A 17281-nucleotide genomic window follows, 5' to 3' on the forward strand; every position below is an offset into this window, starting at 1 on the left:
GAGATTTGGAAACGGAATCTCCCCGAGACAACATTGTACCAGTGTCTCGATCGGGACCGAGACAAACCGGAATCCGAGATCGACTACATTGCTTCAAATTCAAAAGACGGGACGTCAAGTGAACACTATGTTGAAAGAATGCACACAATCAGATTCTAGCACACCGATGGACATACACTTGAGATGAGTGTAACAAATGTTGGGTTGAAATATCGTTTCCTGAAGTTCCAAAAGAAGAAGAAAAATATAAGTGTGTAAACCAATTCGAGTTCCTGATCTAATCTACCGATAAATTTTTAGTTTTCTATCTATATTTAAGGTTACACCAATTTGAACGTGATTGTTGATAGTAATACCAGTCGACTTTGCAAAAATGCAGAAAATGATTAAACGTGGTATTGCTCTTGAACCTTTGGTGATGAATTCATAGGATAATCATTTATTCAACTCTACGAAAACAATGTTGCATTACAATCTGCACAAATCAATTTCTAGTTCCAGTACGGGTCGATCGCGAAAGTTGAATCATAAAGACTGGTTAGCGAAGTCTTAAAATTCTTCGAGTTCTTTGGAGAACCCGATTCAATTACTATAAATTTCCAAATTTTACTTCATCTTAATAGCGGTAAAAAGAAAGATTTTTACAGCTTCTTCCACAGTAATAAAAAATTATGACTAAAAGCCCCTAAAATGACATTCCAAACCAAAACAAGGCAAAATTGAAAGGGTAGAATAGATAAAAGCAAGAAAGTCCAATAAAACAACCAAAACAAGGCAAAATATGAGAGAGGCTTCATAGATTTTGTGGATTCATTTTTGGAATAGAATAGTGATCTGATTTCATTTCTAGGGCAACATTGATTTTCTTGTTGTTGTAATAACAGAGATGGAGAGTTATGAGGCTGGTGGTGGTGAACAGATTTGCAGAATGAAAAGAGGGAATTGGGAATGCAAGAGTGTTAGTGTTGAAAATGAATTACAGTATTGTGAAAAACATTACAAAGATTTTACAACCCAGAAGAAGATGGAGGAGAAGGAGCTTCCTCCAGATGAAAAGCGTTGTTGTCAAACTAGTTATAGACAGGAAATTTAAAATGGGTCATGGTACTTCTGCTGCTGCTACTGATCAAATTTTGTGAAAAACATTACTATGATTACGCAAAGTATTATAAGAAGAAGCTTCTTGAGAAGAAGAAGACAAGTGGAGATCGTGAAGGTGCAGTTGCAGGTTGTAGTGCTACTGGTGGTCCTATACAAACTAGGGCTTCCAAACGGAGGAAGAAGGTCACAGAGGAAGATGACTGGTCCGTTGATGAAACAGGAGGAGGAATTCAATCAGCTACTAGTACTGATGATTCTGTGAGTAATTCTTACATACATTTCGATTTTTGATGCTGTTGTTTTCAATTAGTTTATCATAATTGAGAAATTTCAATGTGATTTCATATAAGTAATTTTTTATGTTGTAGTTGTTGGTTTTTGTTTGCATACATGTTTAAATTATGATAACTAGTTGAGAAATTTCATAGTTTCGTCTGTGAAGTAAGTCCCCCAAGGGAGTAAGAATCATTGCATTTTCTAACTAATTGGGAATTTTTCATCCAGCTGATAGAATTGAAGAAAGTGGTTCTCTTAATATTGGGAGGAATATGAAAGAGAATGCTGGAGACAACTAGAATCACTGATAAGAATTAGGGAATGTATGGTCGAATTGGAGAGTCTGGAGCATTATAAGAGTAAGTGTTTTCAATTGTCTGTGGCGCTTGACAAGATGAAATTAGAGCATGAGAAGATGAGAGTGGAGCTTGAGAAGAAGAAAGTGGAGTGCACTACACTCCAGGTTAAATTCAGAGGTAGAAACTAGAAAGACTGCTGCTACAGATGAGACTGAACGGGAAACCGCAAATGCAACTGAATATTGTACGAAAATGATGTCCGATTTTGAGAGTCGACTCCTGAGGATGGAAAATAAAAATTCAACAATGGGATGTTTAGAGTCTCAGATTTCGAATTGGAGAGACTAAACCTGAGAATGGAAAATGAAATTTTCACAATGGGATGTGTAGAATCTCGCATTTCAAATTTGGAGAGCCTAGTATTGAGGAGTAGGAGGAAAGTTCCATATTGAGATGTCTAGAACTGCGTGATTCTGGAAAAATAGAGTCTGAAGCGTGGGGTTTGCACAATGATGTTGCTCGAGGTGGTGAAAAGCAAAGAGATAAGCATAGCAGGGGCACACCTAATGCTGAATTTAGCAGTGGAGGGAGGAAGGATTCTTATGTGTTCAAGTTTAAAACCAAAGAGAAGGTACTGAATGCATATGGTGTTGATTCAATAAACATCATGAATCAGAGTCTGAATTTTCCAAATACTCTACTATGAACATTTTGTCTGGAAGTCTACATTTATCAAGTGGGGAAGAAAACATTGAGGAAGGTAACTGTTGGGGCTTTTCGGAAGAGAGACCATCTCAACATGGATCATCATCTCAAGATCAACTGGGTTTAAGATGACTTCTGTGAAATCGACAGCATATATCTGAAGACAAAATATCACCCAATGTGTTGGTCATTAACGGTGACAGGCTCAGGTATATTAAGAATTCTGTACACATTTCGTTCATTTTCCATTATGCTGAATTAAAGTTAAACTGCATGAAATTATTATTAATGTTTTCGCAGTTACAATACATTCGCTTGTTCAATGGTGCAAGAATCTCTAAGCTTGCTGGTTTACATTTATATACTGTCTATGTTCAATTGTTCAATCTACTGCATGGACTCTTTTCATAATCTGCTGCGACATTTCTTTATTATTTGGCTTTACCATGGAGAAATATGCCCTCACTTTGGTGGTACTTGAGCATTATTACTTGTATATCATAACATCTGAAGACTTACCTTTATTCTTAGGAATCAAAATTTGTCGACCGTATCATACATTTTCTCATATCCCAGTCATAATATAGCACATTTTATCTGTACTGCAAACTTGTAGTTGTAAATTCTCATTACAGTTAGTGGAGATATAATTGGATGATCCTGTAAATAGTTTTCAATTGCCGTCGACACTACCTCACTCATAAATATGAATTTTCAGTAACTTCATTGACTGGAATTTGTATATCAATATCAACTGAGTTATATAAATTTTCAGTAACTGCATTAACTGTGGACTTTGTATATCGATATCAACAGAGTTGGGTTGCACAGGAAAGTTTAATGGTTGAATTTCCCATGATTGTCAGATAAAAGATTTGCTGCCTTCCCCATATTTATCTGTAGTTGTCATGTGAACGGTGGAAGCAAGTTATTTTCTTGCTTGCGGATGCATGTGTACTGGGCAGGAAAGCCAGCCAGCAAACTGTTCATAGTTATTTCCAAGTACAAAATGGAAATGAGAACATTTAACAGTAGTATCTTTTCTTGGTTTTCGGTTTTCATCCAGTTTTGGCCTAGATTGATATTTTATCTTAACAGGTGTACTACTTTGGCCAAGTTTCTAATGGATGAGGACAACAGAGGTGACCTAAAGAAGTCCATGAAAGAGTTAACGACATTGGATCCTAAAGAGGTTGACAACTGCAAGAAGCTGTCTAAAAGATACATGGTCTACTTATTCGGTATCTACGAAAAGTAAAAGGATCCTTTTTTCTTCCAGCTACAACTGCCAGCCATGGAAATCAAACAGCTAAGTGATAAATTGTTGTGTAAGTGGCCTTCACTTTTTTGACTAGGCGTTGCAATCTTGCATCCTTTTTAAGTTTTAACCTTCTCTAATTTTGTACACACGAAATGGAAAACTGGTTCATATAACAAATAGTACACTGGATATGTAGTGACTCTGCAATGTAGTAATATTATGGTAGTTACACTTAAGGTTGTTTTAGTAGGTGTATATTATGGTAGTTACAACCTCTGTTTAGCTCATGGAACTGATTTCGTTATGCCTAAAATCTTACTACTGAATTTAAAGCTAGATTACCCCTTTTTTTTATGTATCGTAATGTCTCTTAATTTTCTTAATAGAACTAGTTGCAATCATAAAGACTGGTTAGCCTTGGAAAGAGTCTCACAATGTAAAGATTACAAACCTAATGAAACACTTTTCACTCCGGTATTTACCGAGCTTTCTCAATCGAAGAATTTTGATGCAATTAATTATTAATGATATTACGAAGAGAATCAAAACTGAAGGAAAAAAATTCAGTGTAAGCTCTCAGATGATTTGTTTTACCTTGTTATTAAGGTTTATGGAAATGTTGGTGGTTATGTTGAGGAAGCTGTTAGAACTCTCTTCAGTATGCCAGATTTGCCCATCTACCAGAACTTTCAATTTTGTGCTTAACTTGCTTGTTTCGTCGAAACGTTACAAAATTGTTAATGACGTTTATATGGATGTTGCTAGATTAGGAGTAGTTGTTAATACTTGTTCTTTTAATATACTCGTCAAAGGTTTGTGTAAAAACGATGATGTGAAAAAAGGTTTTGAATTGCTTGATGAGTTCCCTAAACAAGATTGTCAGTCAAATGCGATAACTTACTCCACTTTGCATTTTCTATGCAGAAATGGAAGAACAGATGAAGCATTTAAGTTGCTTGATAGAATGGAAAATGAGGTTTGTGATCCAGATACAATTACATTCAGTTTACTGATCTCTGGACTAGGGAAGCAAGGAAGAGCAGATGAGGGAGTTGACCGTTTGGATAGAACGAAAATGAGTGGGTTCAAACCAAATTCGGGGTCATATCAAGTTTTTCTATACAGTATAATTAATTCTAAGAAGTTCATTGATGCTAAGCATTTCATAGATAGGAATAGGACGATGTCAGAGGGATTTTCGCCCAGTTCTTTTGTCGTACAAGACGGTGATAGAGGAACTCTGCAACAATAACCGTTCGGGAGATGTGGATTTCGTTTTGAATCAGATGATGCACCAAGGATTTGTTCCGAAGATGGGAACATGGAAAAAGATTGTCGAAAGCATTTTCTGAGGAAGGGAAGAACTCGGTAGCCGTAATAGAATATGTCTGTGAGTTTTTGCATTTAAATCTTTCTCCTGTTGTTAAGAACTCTGGACTAAGATTCTGGTATAGAAATTTGAGGGAATATGCAAATTGTACCCTAAAAGCTTCATTTCAACCACTGATAGGGACTGCTGGTATATCCCCTAGTACTGGTAACTCTTGAGTGAGAATTGGCCACTCGCTGCTAATGTGGCTCAAAAGTTACCCCTCCATGTGATTGGTGGTAACTTGAGTTTAAGCTCGATCATCTTTATTGTTTGGACTTAAAGAGTCTTGCCCAGAATCACATGCTGCTGTCTTTCTGACAATCCTTGCGGCAGAGAGCTCTAAATCGGTATTCTTCTATTTGGAGGCACAACATGGCCAAGGAAGATACGTGATACCGTAACTCACTTTGAATTGGATTAATAGGGTAAGAACAATGATAAGGTGGGAGGTAATGAAGCTGATGAATATTTGAATTAAATTTCAGTGTTTTTTTCTACTCAAGAATTTGGATAAATAGGCAATTAGATGTACTTTTCTCACAGTAATTTCACCCTTTTTAACTATGTGATTCCTGGTATAGCATTTGCTAACTATACCTAATTTGTTGGATGCAGAGTAGCAAGTGTCGATGTGCTTTTTCTTTCCCTGATGAACAATGATATACATAGCACCAAAAGGCTTTCAAGAAAACCAGATTCAATTCTCTGTTGAGCATAGTGTGCCTTCAGGATGGCAGCTTTTGAGACTTGATGTCAATTTGTACCGAAGCCAGGTTTGGAAATTTATAATGGTTCAAGATACAGATTTTTTTGGATCCTTGATACATCGTGTTTTCTTTTTTACCTTGCTCTGAAGTTTGTAACGACATGGTTCAAGGTATAGAACAATTGTTGCAGCTCTCTGTTGCTGTCATATAGAAATCATAAAATGCACAATGATTTTTCTAAATCAAACTTTTATCATTTTATGCACTAGTATGCACTTGAGTTAACAGTAGCTCCTGAAGTCAGATTTAGAGCTCAAATCATAGGGAGACGCCTTAAATTTAATGGAGAAAGTCATAAGAACTTAAGGCAGTGCAATACTAAAGATTAAGTGCCTGATATTATTAGAAACACTTGTATATATCATATATGTATATGTAAACATCTGATTCCAAAGCCGAAAATAAGAAATTGCATTATACATGTTCTTTATTCATATTCTAGGCAGGCTTTCTTAGGTGGCATTGGGTAAACCAAAACCAAGGTCTAGATTCCGCAGGCTTTTAAGCGCTTTATAGAAGACCCAATTATATCCTGGAGACAAACGATGCTCTTTGTGTAGGCTACAGCGCCTAAATTATTGTCAGCTATTCTGTTGAAAACCGGAGCAATCAATTTTTGACGTTGTGTATCATAACAAGCCAATCCTTTCCTGTATTTCAAATAAATCTTCTTACGTCGCATGCATAAGGATTTAATATGGATGTTTTTAAGTCTAATACGCCTCGTATTAAAACTATAGCTCTTGATCCATGTAGGTTGTTCGTCGACAGAGTCCTTTTGCATCTTCCATATACCTACCATTCCAGAAGAGATACCATGCGTCACAAGGCAAAGACTCCTATCTAGTTCTACAAAGAACGTCGTGTAGTTGCCCTCATACTCTGCCTTCTGATGATCAGGTTCAGGAATCAATTTGAAACTCTCAGCTGCCACATCGAAACACACAATGTTTTTGGAAGCGAGCCAATATATAGATCCTTCAACAAACACTGGTTCCGCATGCTCATCGGAGTCCTCTATAAATGGGTAAGGAAAACTGGGTTGATATTGAATCTTTCTCCATAACATGGTGGTACTTAACTCTAAGACCTCACATTCCAACGAAGAGGTAGAAAGACATCGTTTCAATTGAACCACTTTGTATACATTCTTTTTTGTGTCAAAACCAAATCCACATGCACTTGCCTTCTCTTTTTCTTCTTCAATCCGAGGTCTCGGAAGCTCTAGTATTTCCTTGGTAATTGGGTTCGCCATAAGCAAAGGAAACTCCCTATAAAAACACAGCAAGCCGTTGCAGGAAGTCAGTTTCGTTATCCGACTCTTTGGCACAAATACTCTGAACTTGTCAGTTGCTGTCATCTCATTACTGGGGACATCTCCGTAATCCCACAGTTTGTTGAAAATTGTCCGATAGAGATAAAACTCTTGAGCACTATTTGCATAGATGAAAACAATACCGATAGATTGATTATTTGCTTTGTGATGATCAAAATGCTGTTTGACGAATTTTGGATCTCTGATTAATGATAACCAATCTTTGCATACACTCTTGAATCTCAGTAAGGACTCTGCCGGACTTCTTAACAGAATTTCATGGATGAGATGTGGAGGAAGATCTTTTACAATACTGTCTCTGAAGAAATCTATGGTAATAGGTTCATGATGTCATTGTTGTTTATTCTGTATATTTTGATGGGATGACTTAACCAAGAATTCATCTTTGAAAGAGTTTGAGAATCTCTACTGCAGGACTATGCTTATATAGGCTCAACTTTTAACTTTTCAAATTTCATTTTCAGAGAGAGACGTGCAACAGTTTCTCTCTTGGAGTGTGTAACTTAAACTACAAGCGCAGGCCGGTCGGGCCAACTTCGGTTGCATTTTCCATTTTGGTGTTTGTTTGTTGAACTTGAGAAGCATCCTTTTGAGAATTGTTCAAGTTTATTAATCACAAACTGAACTTTACAGCTTTATTCACAAATCACAATCAGCTTGACTTTACAAATTAAACACATTGCCAACTACCACTAACATTAACTCTCACCTACTCACTTATCTCAAACACTGAAACTGATTGGTGACTTCACTCGATCACTCAATCTAGTACTCTAGATATTTATAGAGTATGCTGAGCAACCTAGAGATAGCTACTCTATTCAAAATGGACCATAAAAAAAGTTCACAAAAAACAACAAGTGAAGCTGTAATTTTTACTTTTTTACCATGTGTGATTTTAAAAAAGATATACACGAAGATATAATTGTAATTTAACTCTAAAGTATTAAAGGATTTTATTGTTTAACACTAAAAGGACAAGTTTAACTTTTTGATGTTTTGTGGGTGTTTAAACCGGTATTGCAGGGTAAAGCCTGATTTTCTGTTTTCCATTTTCGCCCGTGATTTCAATTTTTTCATCAACCATTTCATAGATGAGCGTTGTGTTGCAGCCGCCGAGCCAGAAACTAGACTAAATGGAAGCAAAATCTTATTAACAAGATTAGGCTTGGAAAAAAGAATTGGGCTTGAAAATTTTGGCTTGGAAGCCCAATGGGTAGGGATAGCAACTGCATACCCTTGTTATATGCAGTCAACACTAGTATGGTTAAAGTTCAGTTTTACCCTTACTTTAAATATTTGTTAATGAGTTGTATAAATAATTTTAGCGGTCAAAATAAATAAATCATAAGTTGGTTTTTGTTCCTTGTTTGGTAAAATTTATGATTATCTATTTATGATTATAGATAATCAAAAATAGATAAATGATTTTAGTATAATCATTTTTATAATAAATTTTCACAAACACCTTTATCAAATAATTGATTATCTTTAAAAAATGCTCTCTAAAAGTAGTGGAAAAAATAATGATCTTGAACTTTTTTCTAAGTTTCCTAGTGTTTTTTTAACCCTCTCTTGATAGTTTATAGAATAAGAGGAATAAACACAACTCAATTTTATTAAGAAAAAATAATTGATTATAGTAATTTTTAAACAACTTTTTTCTGTTTATGGAAATAATGGATTTTTTCAATTATGACTAGAATAAGTAATTATTATAATGGTTACCAAACACATATAGAATCCATTATAATCTGCATAATGGATTATGGGATGATAATCCATTAAAATAATGGTTACAAACAGCCCCTTAAATTAAAACCTTCTTACATTATACGTCACTTTATTTTGAGTTTCTAATATTTGCCTCTACACAGTAGAAAAATCATATGATTTTCCTTCCAATTATACTTTTGCTTTTTATTTTTTCCATTCTACTTTTACTTGAATAAGTTGGGGCATAAAAATAAACTATAGAAATTCGAGGGGTATCCGAAAATTTAGGCAGGCGCATAGTGCATCAGACGGTCTAGACTAAATAAATCTAAATATAGGTAAGAACTCCCGTTTAATTTTATGGTGGATTTTTAACACCCCTCTCAACTCTTAACTTTTCTACTTCACCGTATACACTTTCGACCAGCATTGCTAAAATGACCAAGTAAGCGTATTTCAAAGTTGATCGACGCACTCTGTCCTCGTTGACTACGTATCTAATCCAGTTTTTGGCAGTGCCTCTTGATTGGTGCTTGGATTGTTTTCTTGAATTATTATTCTCGGTAGATTTTGTTTGATATGCGGGTTTTTTCCGGCGCCATCTGCTTTGCATGCAATAGATGTAAAGCAGGAATGACATCGTCTATCGTGCTTTATCAGCTTGCATGTGGTATACCTTTTGCAACTACAATTGGTCAGGTTGAAACCGGGAACAGTCGTCATTTTACCAATTGTCGTTTTCCTTAGACCGACAATCTTTGGCAATGTGACCTTTTGCCGCAATTATAACACATACGATCTTGTTGTCTATCACATTGATACAGTTTTGTCGAATAATTACTAGACTGAGTTGACCATGGATGAGAGATCATCTCTTGCGTATAGGATTCTCACCGTCCTTTCTTAATTTGTTTAAAGTTTTCCTTACCTCTATTAACTACTCCCTCTATCCATTTTATATAAACGGAGGGGAGGGTTTTTTTCTTAGGTTAAGAAATTTTGGCTATACAAATTTTTTGTGATTTTTCCTGATTTATCCCTAAACAATCTCCAATAACATTAACTTTGATTTATGTGTATATAGGAAAAATGATATTTTAAATTGGAGTTTGGTTTATCTAAATGGACTACCAAAATCCAAAACCCTTCTTATATATGTGTTGGACATAAAAATACTACAATTAAATTAAATGATTAGATGGGTATGTCAGGTGAACATTAATTTTAATAGAAAAATATGTGATTTTTCCTGATTTATCCCTAAACAATCTCCAATAACATTAACTTTGATTTATGTGTATATAGGAAAAATGATATTTTAAATTGGAGTTTGGTTTATCTAAATGGACTACCAAAATCCAAAACCCTTCTTATATATGTGTTGGACATAAAAAATACTACAATTAAATTAAATGATTAGATGGGTATGTCAGGTGAACATTAATTTTAATAGAAAAATATCACAGGGCATTGTATAAAAATTAAGAATGCACATAACTATAGGACACCGAAGAACATACATTTAAGTTGAGTGTAGCAAATGTTGGGCTGAAATATCATTCCCCGAATTTCCAAAAGAGGAAAAAAAGAGCGCGCAAACTAGTTCCAGTTCCAAATTGAATATGTCGATCGATTTCACAGTTTTATCTCTTTGTAATCATCTTTACTAGCTAACTGCTACCTCAACTCTCTCTCTCTCTGACGCTGGTGTTTCTAAGTTTCAATGACATACCTCAGATATGTAAGAAGTCCACCTTCTCTCATACTCTCTACAGATTTCATCCATGACTGAAATTATATCTACTCTTTCATATCCTCCATCTCTCAGGGAACCATTCTGATTTTTTTAAGATGTTAAATATTTAGTTATATACCTGTATTCAAATAAGTACACAAATTTATACCTCTATGGATTTGAATGTTAACAATAATATAATACCGGCTTCTGATGCTTATCAGTTTCCTCTGAAAGAGACTTTTTTGCCTTATCTAAAAAAAATTCTTCAGTTGAAGATTTTCTTGATGCAGTTTTTCACTTTTGCTCAAACAATCAAGAATTAAATCATTTGATTCATCACTTAGGTCAAGATTAGATCATTTGATTCATCATTTAGGTCAAGACAAGAATCTATAAATGTTTCTGCAATAAAGGTTGAATTATTTGTACAATTTCCAAAGTTGTGTCTGTCAGGTATATCATCAAGAGATTCAACAAGAGCTTTATATTCTGGATAATATATCTTACTAAGACATTTTTTTTCTTCGACGTGTCCAAAATCATGACACTTACAGCATTTAAGGCCTTCTTCATCTTGAAAGTCTTTTTTTCAAGGATTCGAGATTTATAGGTAAACCCCTTCAGAACGTTTATCTATTTTTTTTTTTAAAATTTTTATGACTTGTTAAGTGATTAAAGATATTACAGTGTCTAGGTCACCTTTAACTTGATCATCACAACATTCATCGTCCCATGACATAGTAGAGGAAAGAGGTTCAACAACTACTTCGAAGGAGATTGATTTCTCACTTACGATATTCACTTTTTAACGAGTTGAACTATCGTTTTCTTCTGTAACGCCATGTTTTTTGAACTTGTACTGAGCTGGTAACGATCTCAGAATTTTTATCACAATATACTTTTCCGAAATAATTTTTTCTAATGTATGAAAGGCATTTGTTATTTCATAGAGTTTGTAATTAAATTCCTTCAACGAATCTCCATCAGTCATACGAAGATTTTCGTAGTTAGTAGTTAGGTTTTGAAGTTGTGCTTCTTTTTTCTGAGGTTTTTCATTCGTATACGATATCTAAAGTATCTCAAGAATCTTTAAATTAGAGTTGAGACAACTCTAAATTGGTATTCTTTTATCAAATGTTTTGGAGGCAAAACATGGCCAAGGAAGATAGGTGATATATACCATAACTTACTTTGAATTGGATTAATAGGGTAAACAATGATGAACTAGAATTTCCTGGAAGTGGGAAGTAATAAAAGCGGATCAATATTTGAATTATATTTCAGTGTTTTTTTTTACTCAAGAATTTGGATAAATAGGTGTTAGAGCACTGCTCGGTCGAACTCGCAAGCGTTGCTATCTCAAGCTTGTTTGTCAAGTTTAATTATCAAAACTATAAGTTCTTGATTTATAGTCTACTTATATCTAAGTCTCGGATTAGGATAGTAAGTGTAGTTGAGCATTAGACTTCACGTCGTTCATTGATTGAAGACGAAAAACTACTAAGGGGATCTTGTGGAACTTCGTCAACAAAAGATATGTGGAGACTTGAAATCATCTATCACTCAAAAGTCTATCTACTCTATCTCCTATTTGGGACAAAAGTCGTATAGCTATATAGACTTCGATTATACACATTTGATATTTCGAGCTGAGTTTAACTCGCTTACATATTTCTAGAAATATGTGTCGGTAAGCTTTCGCTACTAAACATATTTCTACAAGTTTATTTGTAGGTTGCAAATAAATCAAAGTAAATAAAAAATCAAATAATTAATAAAGATGTAATCAAGGATGAGGAGTATGATCGAGGAATCCTTCTTCGTTACTGAACATTCATCAAAGTAATATAGTTACCTATTCGTCATTAATCATAGATTATCACCAACTGTAGGGTAACAGGTACGCTTAGCTACCCACAAGACTCCTAATATCACTGAATAACAGGTACGCTTAACTATCAGATTCTATCCATCGGAGCCACCTTGAAGTACGCTTACAAGATGTAACTCAATCAAATGTTGTAGGGTTTATGAATCTAGGTTCGGTCTTAGAAGTTAAACGTGGTACGATCGGTTCACTTACTAGTATTGTTTCTACACGCGATTGCTCCACAAAATCCCTCTGCAAGGTCTCACGTTTTCTACTTGTGTAAGGGTTATTCAACAATAACGGATATCCTAACCCGTTACTAGCAATAAATCAATTAAGAAATCAGTTTAGTAGGCCTCCTAAATCAACCAATCAATCAATCATAAATATTAATCATAGTAGAAACAAATGATAATCATATGAAGAAATCAAAATAGATTCATATATTAAATCAAATCATGGTTAGAACTTAAAATTCATCCTCAATCAAATAGGAGTTTAGATACTCATGGATTTAGAAAAACCCATGATATGATAAAAACAAAGATAAATAATTTCGGTAATGGAAGAACCCAAAACCCAAGCTTTCTCTCATTGTCTTCTTGTCTCCACTTCCGTATCTCTTGATAAAATCTCTGTTCGGTACTCGGAACCCTCTTGAAAAGTATTTGGAAGTCTCCTTAAATATCTCTAAGAATCTTTGGGTTTGGAAATACTTCCAAACTAAGAAAACCATTTTTGGCAAGTATTTTCGTCACTTGTTGGAGGGTGTAACTGATCCTGGTAATTGGTTGGTATGATCAGTCACACAGGTAGGTAGGAATTGGGACTTATTTGATCTACGATTTTGCCCACAACTTTTGCATACGAACTCGGAATGATCTCATTCTTTTTGTGTTCTTTTCGTCTCTTCATTATCTATAAAATAGAGTTGAATATTCCTGAATTTGGTCGAGTTCCTCCTAGTCCTTAGTCCAAGATCATGTTTATGTCTGCTTTAGCACTCTTTTCGCTCCTTTTGGATGATTCTACCTAAATAAGAAAAACAAAAAAAAAACAAGAGTAATACAAGGAAATATGAAAGAAACATATAAAATACAAGCATGAAATTGATAGCAAAGTATAGTAAATTATGCACTTATCATATGCATACCCGTATGTGTACTGTTTGGTTAATAAAGGTTCGGGAACGAAGTACACATACCGGTACGCGTACTAGCGTGAGGTTCAAGTTTTGGGACTTAACTGAGTTTGGTTATATGCATACCAGTTCGCGTATGGGCGAACCCAAACTTAGTCCGACCACTTAGGTATGCGTACCGTTTGCATACTTGAGTAGGTTATGTTCTAAAATCGGTTTGTTCATGAACTAATACATTTATATAATAAGGAATGCAATATTTTACAAGCCGTGGCTATAATGTTCATGAATTGATTCGAGTGATTCAAAATCGATTTTTCTTCAATTGTTTCTTGTATAATTCTATGAGAATATAAACAATTGAACAACTCTAGAACTAGTTTCATTTGAGTCATTTGAACTAGTTATGGTTAAGATGAATATGGTTCATATGAAAGTTTTCACATGGATAACTTCGGTTAACGATTGTTGAGCCAACAAAGGTGTACACGTTTAGGTACGGTTACTCATATCTAAATGAAGTCACTTTTCATCTGTGTGTAACAAGCTAAGTTCGATCTAACGGTTGAAAGATATTAGCTTGAGCAAGATAGTCAATATCGGTTGTACAGGCCGATATTACAGGTTTTTATCGGATATCGGAAAATACCTATACGATATCGAAAATATCGCCGATATGAAGACGGAACGATAAAAACATTCGTATCGGCCGGTACCGGCCGATATATCGGTTTTACCTATACACTGTTATTATCGGTTTCAGTATCATTTTTAATAAAGATGAAATCCTATGAAATGAAAATTAGGCATTTCAGTATCATCTGTAGTAAAGATCTAGTAAACCAAACACAAACGAGTTAGGGCAATTTCTTTGTTTCGGGAAACAGATTGATCCATAAATCGTTAATCGTGTGGCAAACTGATTGCATTTTTGTTTGAGAATTTTTCTGCAACCCTTAACTTGTTAGAGTGTCAGCATTAAGTTTTGATTGTGCATAGGAAATTCCGAGGAACAAGAGTTAATGAAAATGTATGTTAACTACCTCTTATTTTGGAAGTTTGAGAAATGTACTTTATGATTATTATTGTTTTTGATTATGATTTTTATAGATATTTGAAATTATAATTTTAATAATGTGTATCCGATAAAAATTGATAATATCTATTGTATAGGTGTATATGACCCGCCCGATACGATACCGATACGCGATATTAACTACTTTGAGATTGAGTCAAATCAGGTTTTCATCTAACGGTGAATATTGAATGCTTTGTTACCAAGGTAACATTTATTACAAACCCTGATTTGAAGACTATATAAAGCAGAACTCTAGCAATTGGGAAATCTAATCCCCACACCATCCGTGTGATACTAGTTGCGAATAGAGTCGATTCTCCTTTAACCTTAGGTTTTTTTCCAAAACCCTGTAGGTTAGCAACTTGAAGACTTCATTTGAATTGTAAAGCCAGACCCAACTATTTTCTCTGTAGTTGCATGTTCTGATCTTGTTATTTTCTATCGTGATTGAGTATTATCTTCTATAAAATTGGCTCGAGATTTAATCTCTGATAGGCAAGAGAAAAAGTAGTCACAAACATCTTCGTATCATCGTTTGTGATTCCACAATATCTTGTTTCGCTATCATACGATTAACATTATTGTGAGGTGATTGATATTTCTAGGATGTTCTTCGGGAATAGAAGTCCGGTATATCAATTGGTTCGTGTTCACCTTGATTTGTCAAAAGATGGAACAAAACTCATAGGTATATCCGTGGAGACAGGTTTATCTATACAATAGACTTTTCTGTATGAGGCAGATTGGTTTATCAAGTCTTCGACTTTGGGTCGTGACGCTCTTAGTTGTGGGTGAGATCAGCTAAGGGAATTAAGTGCGTAGAGTCCTGCTGGGATTCAGAGATGTAAGGAGCGCAACTGTACCTAAATCAGTGTGAGATTGGTTAGGGCTCAACCACATTCCAGTCCGAAGTTAACTTGGAGTAGGCTAGTGTATGTAGCATCTTAATACAGTGTGGTGTTCAAATATGGACTAGGTCCCGGGGTTTTTCTGCATTTGCAGTTTCCTCATTAGCAAAATTTCTGGTGTCTGTGTTATTTCTTTTCCGCATTATATTTGTTTATATAATTGAAATATCACAGATTTTCCGTAAATTCAATCAATTGTGAATCCAACCTTTGGTTGTTGATTAAATTGATTGACACTTGGATATTGATTTTTTATACCGTCCAAGTTATTTCTTATATTCATACGGGATCGTAAATTCCTATTTGTTTGATTGCAGATTGAGTTGAGAAATTGAGATATAACTCTTTGATATACTTTTCTTAAGATTGAGTTTGATTGTCTAGTTGATTCTCTTGAAAGTATATTGGAGTTAGTCCATACAGATTGCTAAGCAAAATATGGGGTGTGGTTGTTACATCCCCGGTTTTTCAATTGGTATCATAGTAGGAAAACACGTTTAAGACCTCATAAGTCTGTGTTTGTAGCGATCTGGACAGAAGTTCTATCTCTATAAATTCACCACCAGATCCAGGGATTTCAGAATTCTCTTCCATGAATGATTTAGTAAAATTTGTAGAAGAAATTATATTATCTAAACCTCCACTAGGTTTAAAATATCTAGAAGTGTTTTCGGGGATTGAAAAAAGACTTGAGAGCTTGTCTCTTGATGTTGAGTTATATCTCCAGAAAGAGAAAGAATATTTTGAGAAGATAAATCAAGTTATGATGAACAATTTTCATGTTGAGGTTGCTATTGATCTTCTTATCAGTAAGGGTAATCCCTCTGTCTCTTGTGTATCAGACAAGTTTAATATAATACAAGAAGTATCTAAACCTCATCTATCAGTCAATTCCATCTCTCAATTTAACTATGTTCATTAGTCAAACCCTGATACACCTTCTCAAGATAATAGTACTGCCCTCTTCTGTGAGAACATCAGAATGTCTCTTTTTATAAAAACAGTTACTCTGTGCAGTTTGATCATTATCTGCAGAGACTATGTGTTATAAGTTGTAAACGAAGAAATCAGGAACACAAATTATCTGGTGCTCCTTTTAAGTTCTTTGAAAAACTTGTAAAAACAGTCATTTAGGCTTTTCTCAATACTGTCAAATGCAAGAGTAGCTGGAAAGAAACTCTTTCTTGGTGTCATGGTTTGTGTTAGAGTATAGCTCGGTTGAACCCACCAAGCGTTGGTATGTCAAGTTTGGTTGTCATATTTTAGTGAATCAAAACTCATTTAAAGAGTCGCTTAATTATTTACTAGAGTCAACTTCGTATAGGTTATCTAGAAAGTTACTAGGATATGAGACTTACAAGTATTACGTGAAGACTTGAAAAATGTGAAGAAGTAAAGAGCTATAACGAAGACATAATCCTTCCTCTTGAGGTTAGTAATATTTGACTTGAACTGTTTCATTCCTAACGTATCTTTCAAGTAGTGCATATTGAAAACATAACTGCGAAGCTGTGAATGATTATACTCTAGTTAGACATAGTATTAATGAATTACAATACGAAGTATAACGTCTATCTTTTGAACTTCGTATATAAGACATCGACATAATTGTATGAATGCTATTGTGATTATGTATGTGTATGGGTGAAGATTTCGTCCTAGGAAACAATGTTTTACATCCGTTTAAAGGAAGTACAATTCATAAACTTGTTT

At 34.6% G+C, this 17281-nt stretch overlaps 1 long non-coding RNA gene across 3 annotated transcripts; it reads left to right on the forward strand.

Moving 5' to 3' along the window:
- Nucleotides 1-789: 789 nt before the first annotated feature.
- On the forward strand, nt 790-7690 carry LOC113282976. 3 transcript variants are annotated; one of them, XR_003327269.1, is made up of 6 exons: nt 790-1359; nt 1606-2590; nt 3480-3709; nt 4567-5439; nt 5630-5787; nt 6538-7690. It is a non-coding gene; the product is annotated as an uncharacterized LOC113282976 (long non-coding RNA). The 3 variants fall into 3 exon arrangements; XR_003327270.1 differs by having other exon boundaries at nt 4567-5032; nt 5153-5787; XR_003327268.1 differs by having other exon boundaries at nt 4567-5787.
- The last annotated feature ends 9591 nt before the right edge of the window (nt 7691-17281 follow it).

This window comes from Papaver somniferum, chromosome 5 (assembly GCF_003573695.1).
Source record: "Papaver somniferum cultivar HN1 chromosome 5, ASM357369v1, whole genome shotgun sequence".
Taxonomy (NCBI): Eukaryota; Viridiplantae; Streptophyta; class Magnoliopsida; order Ranunculales; family Papaveraceae; genus Papaver; species Papaver somniferum.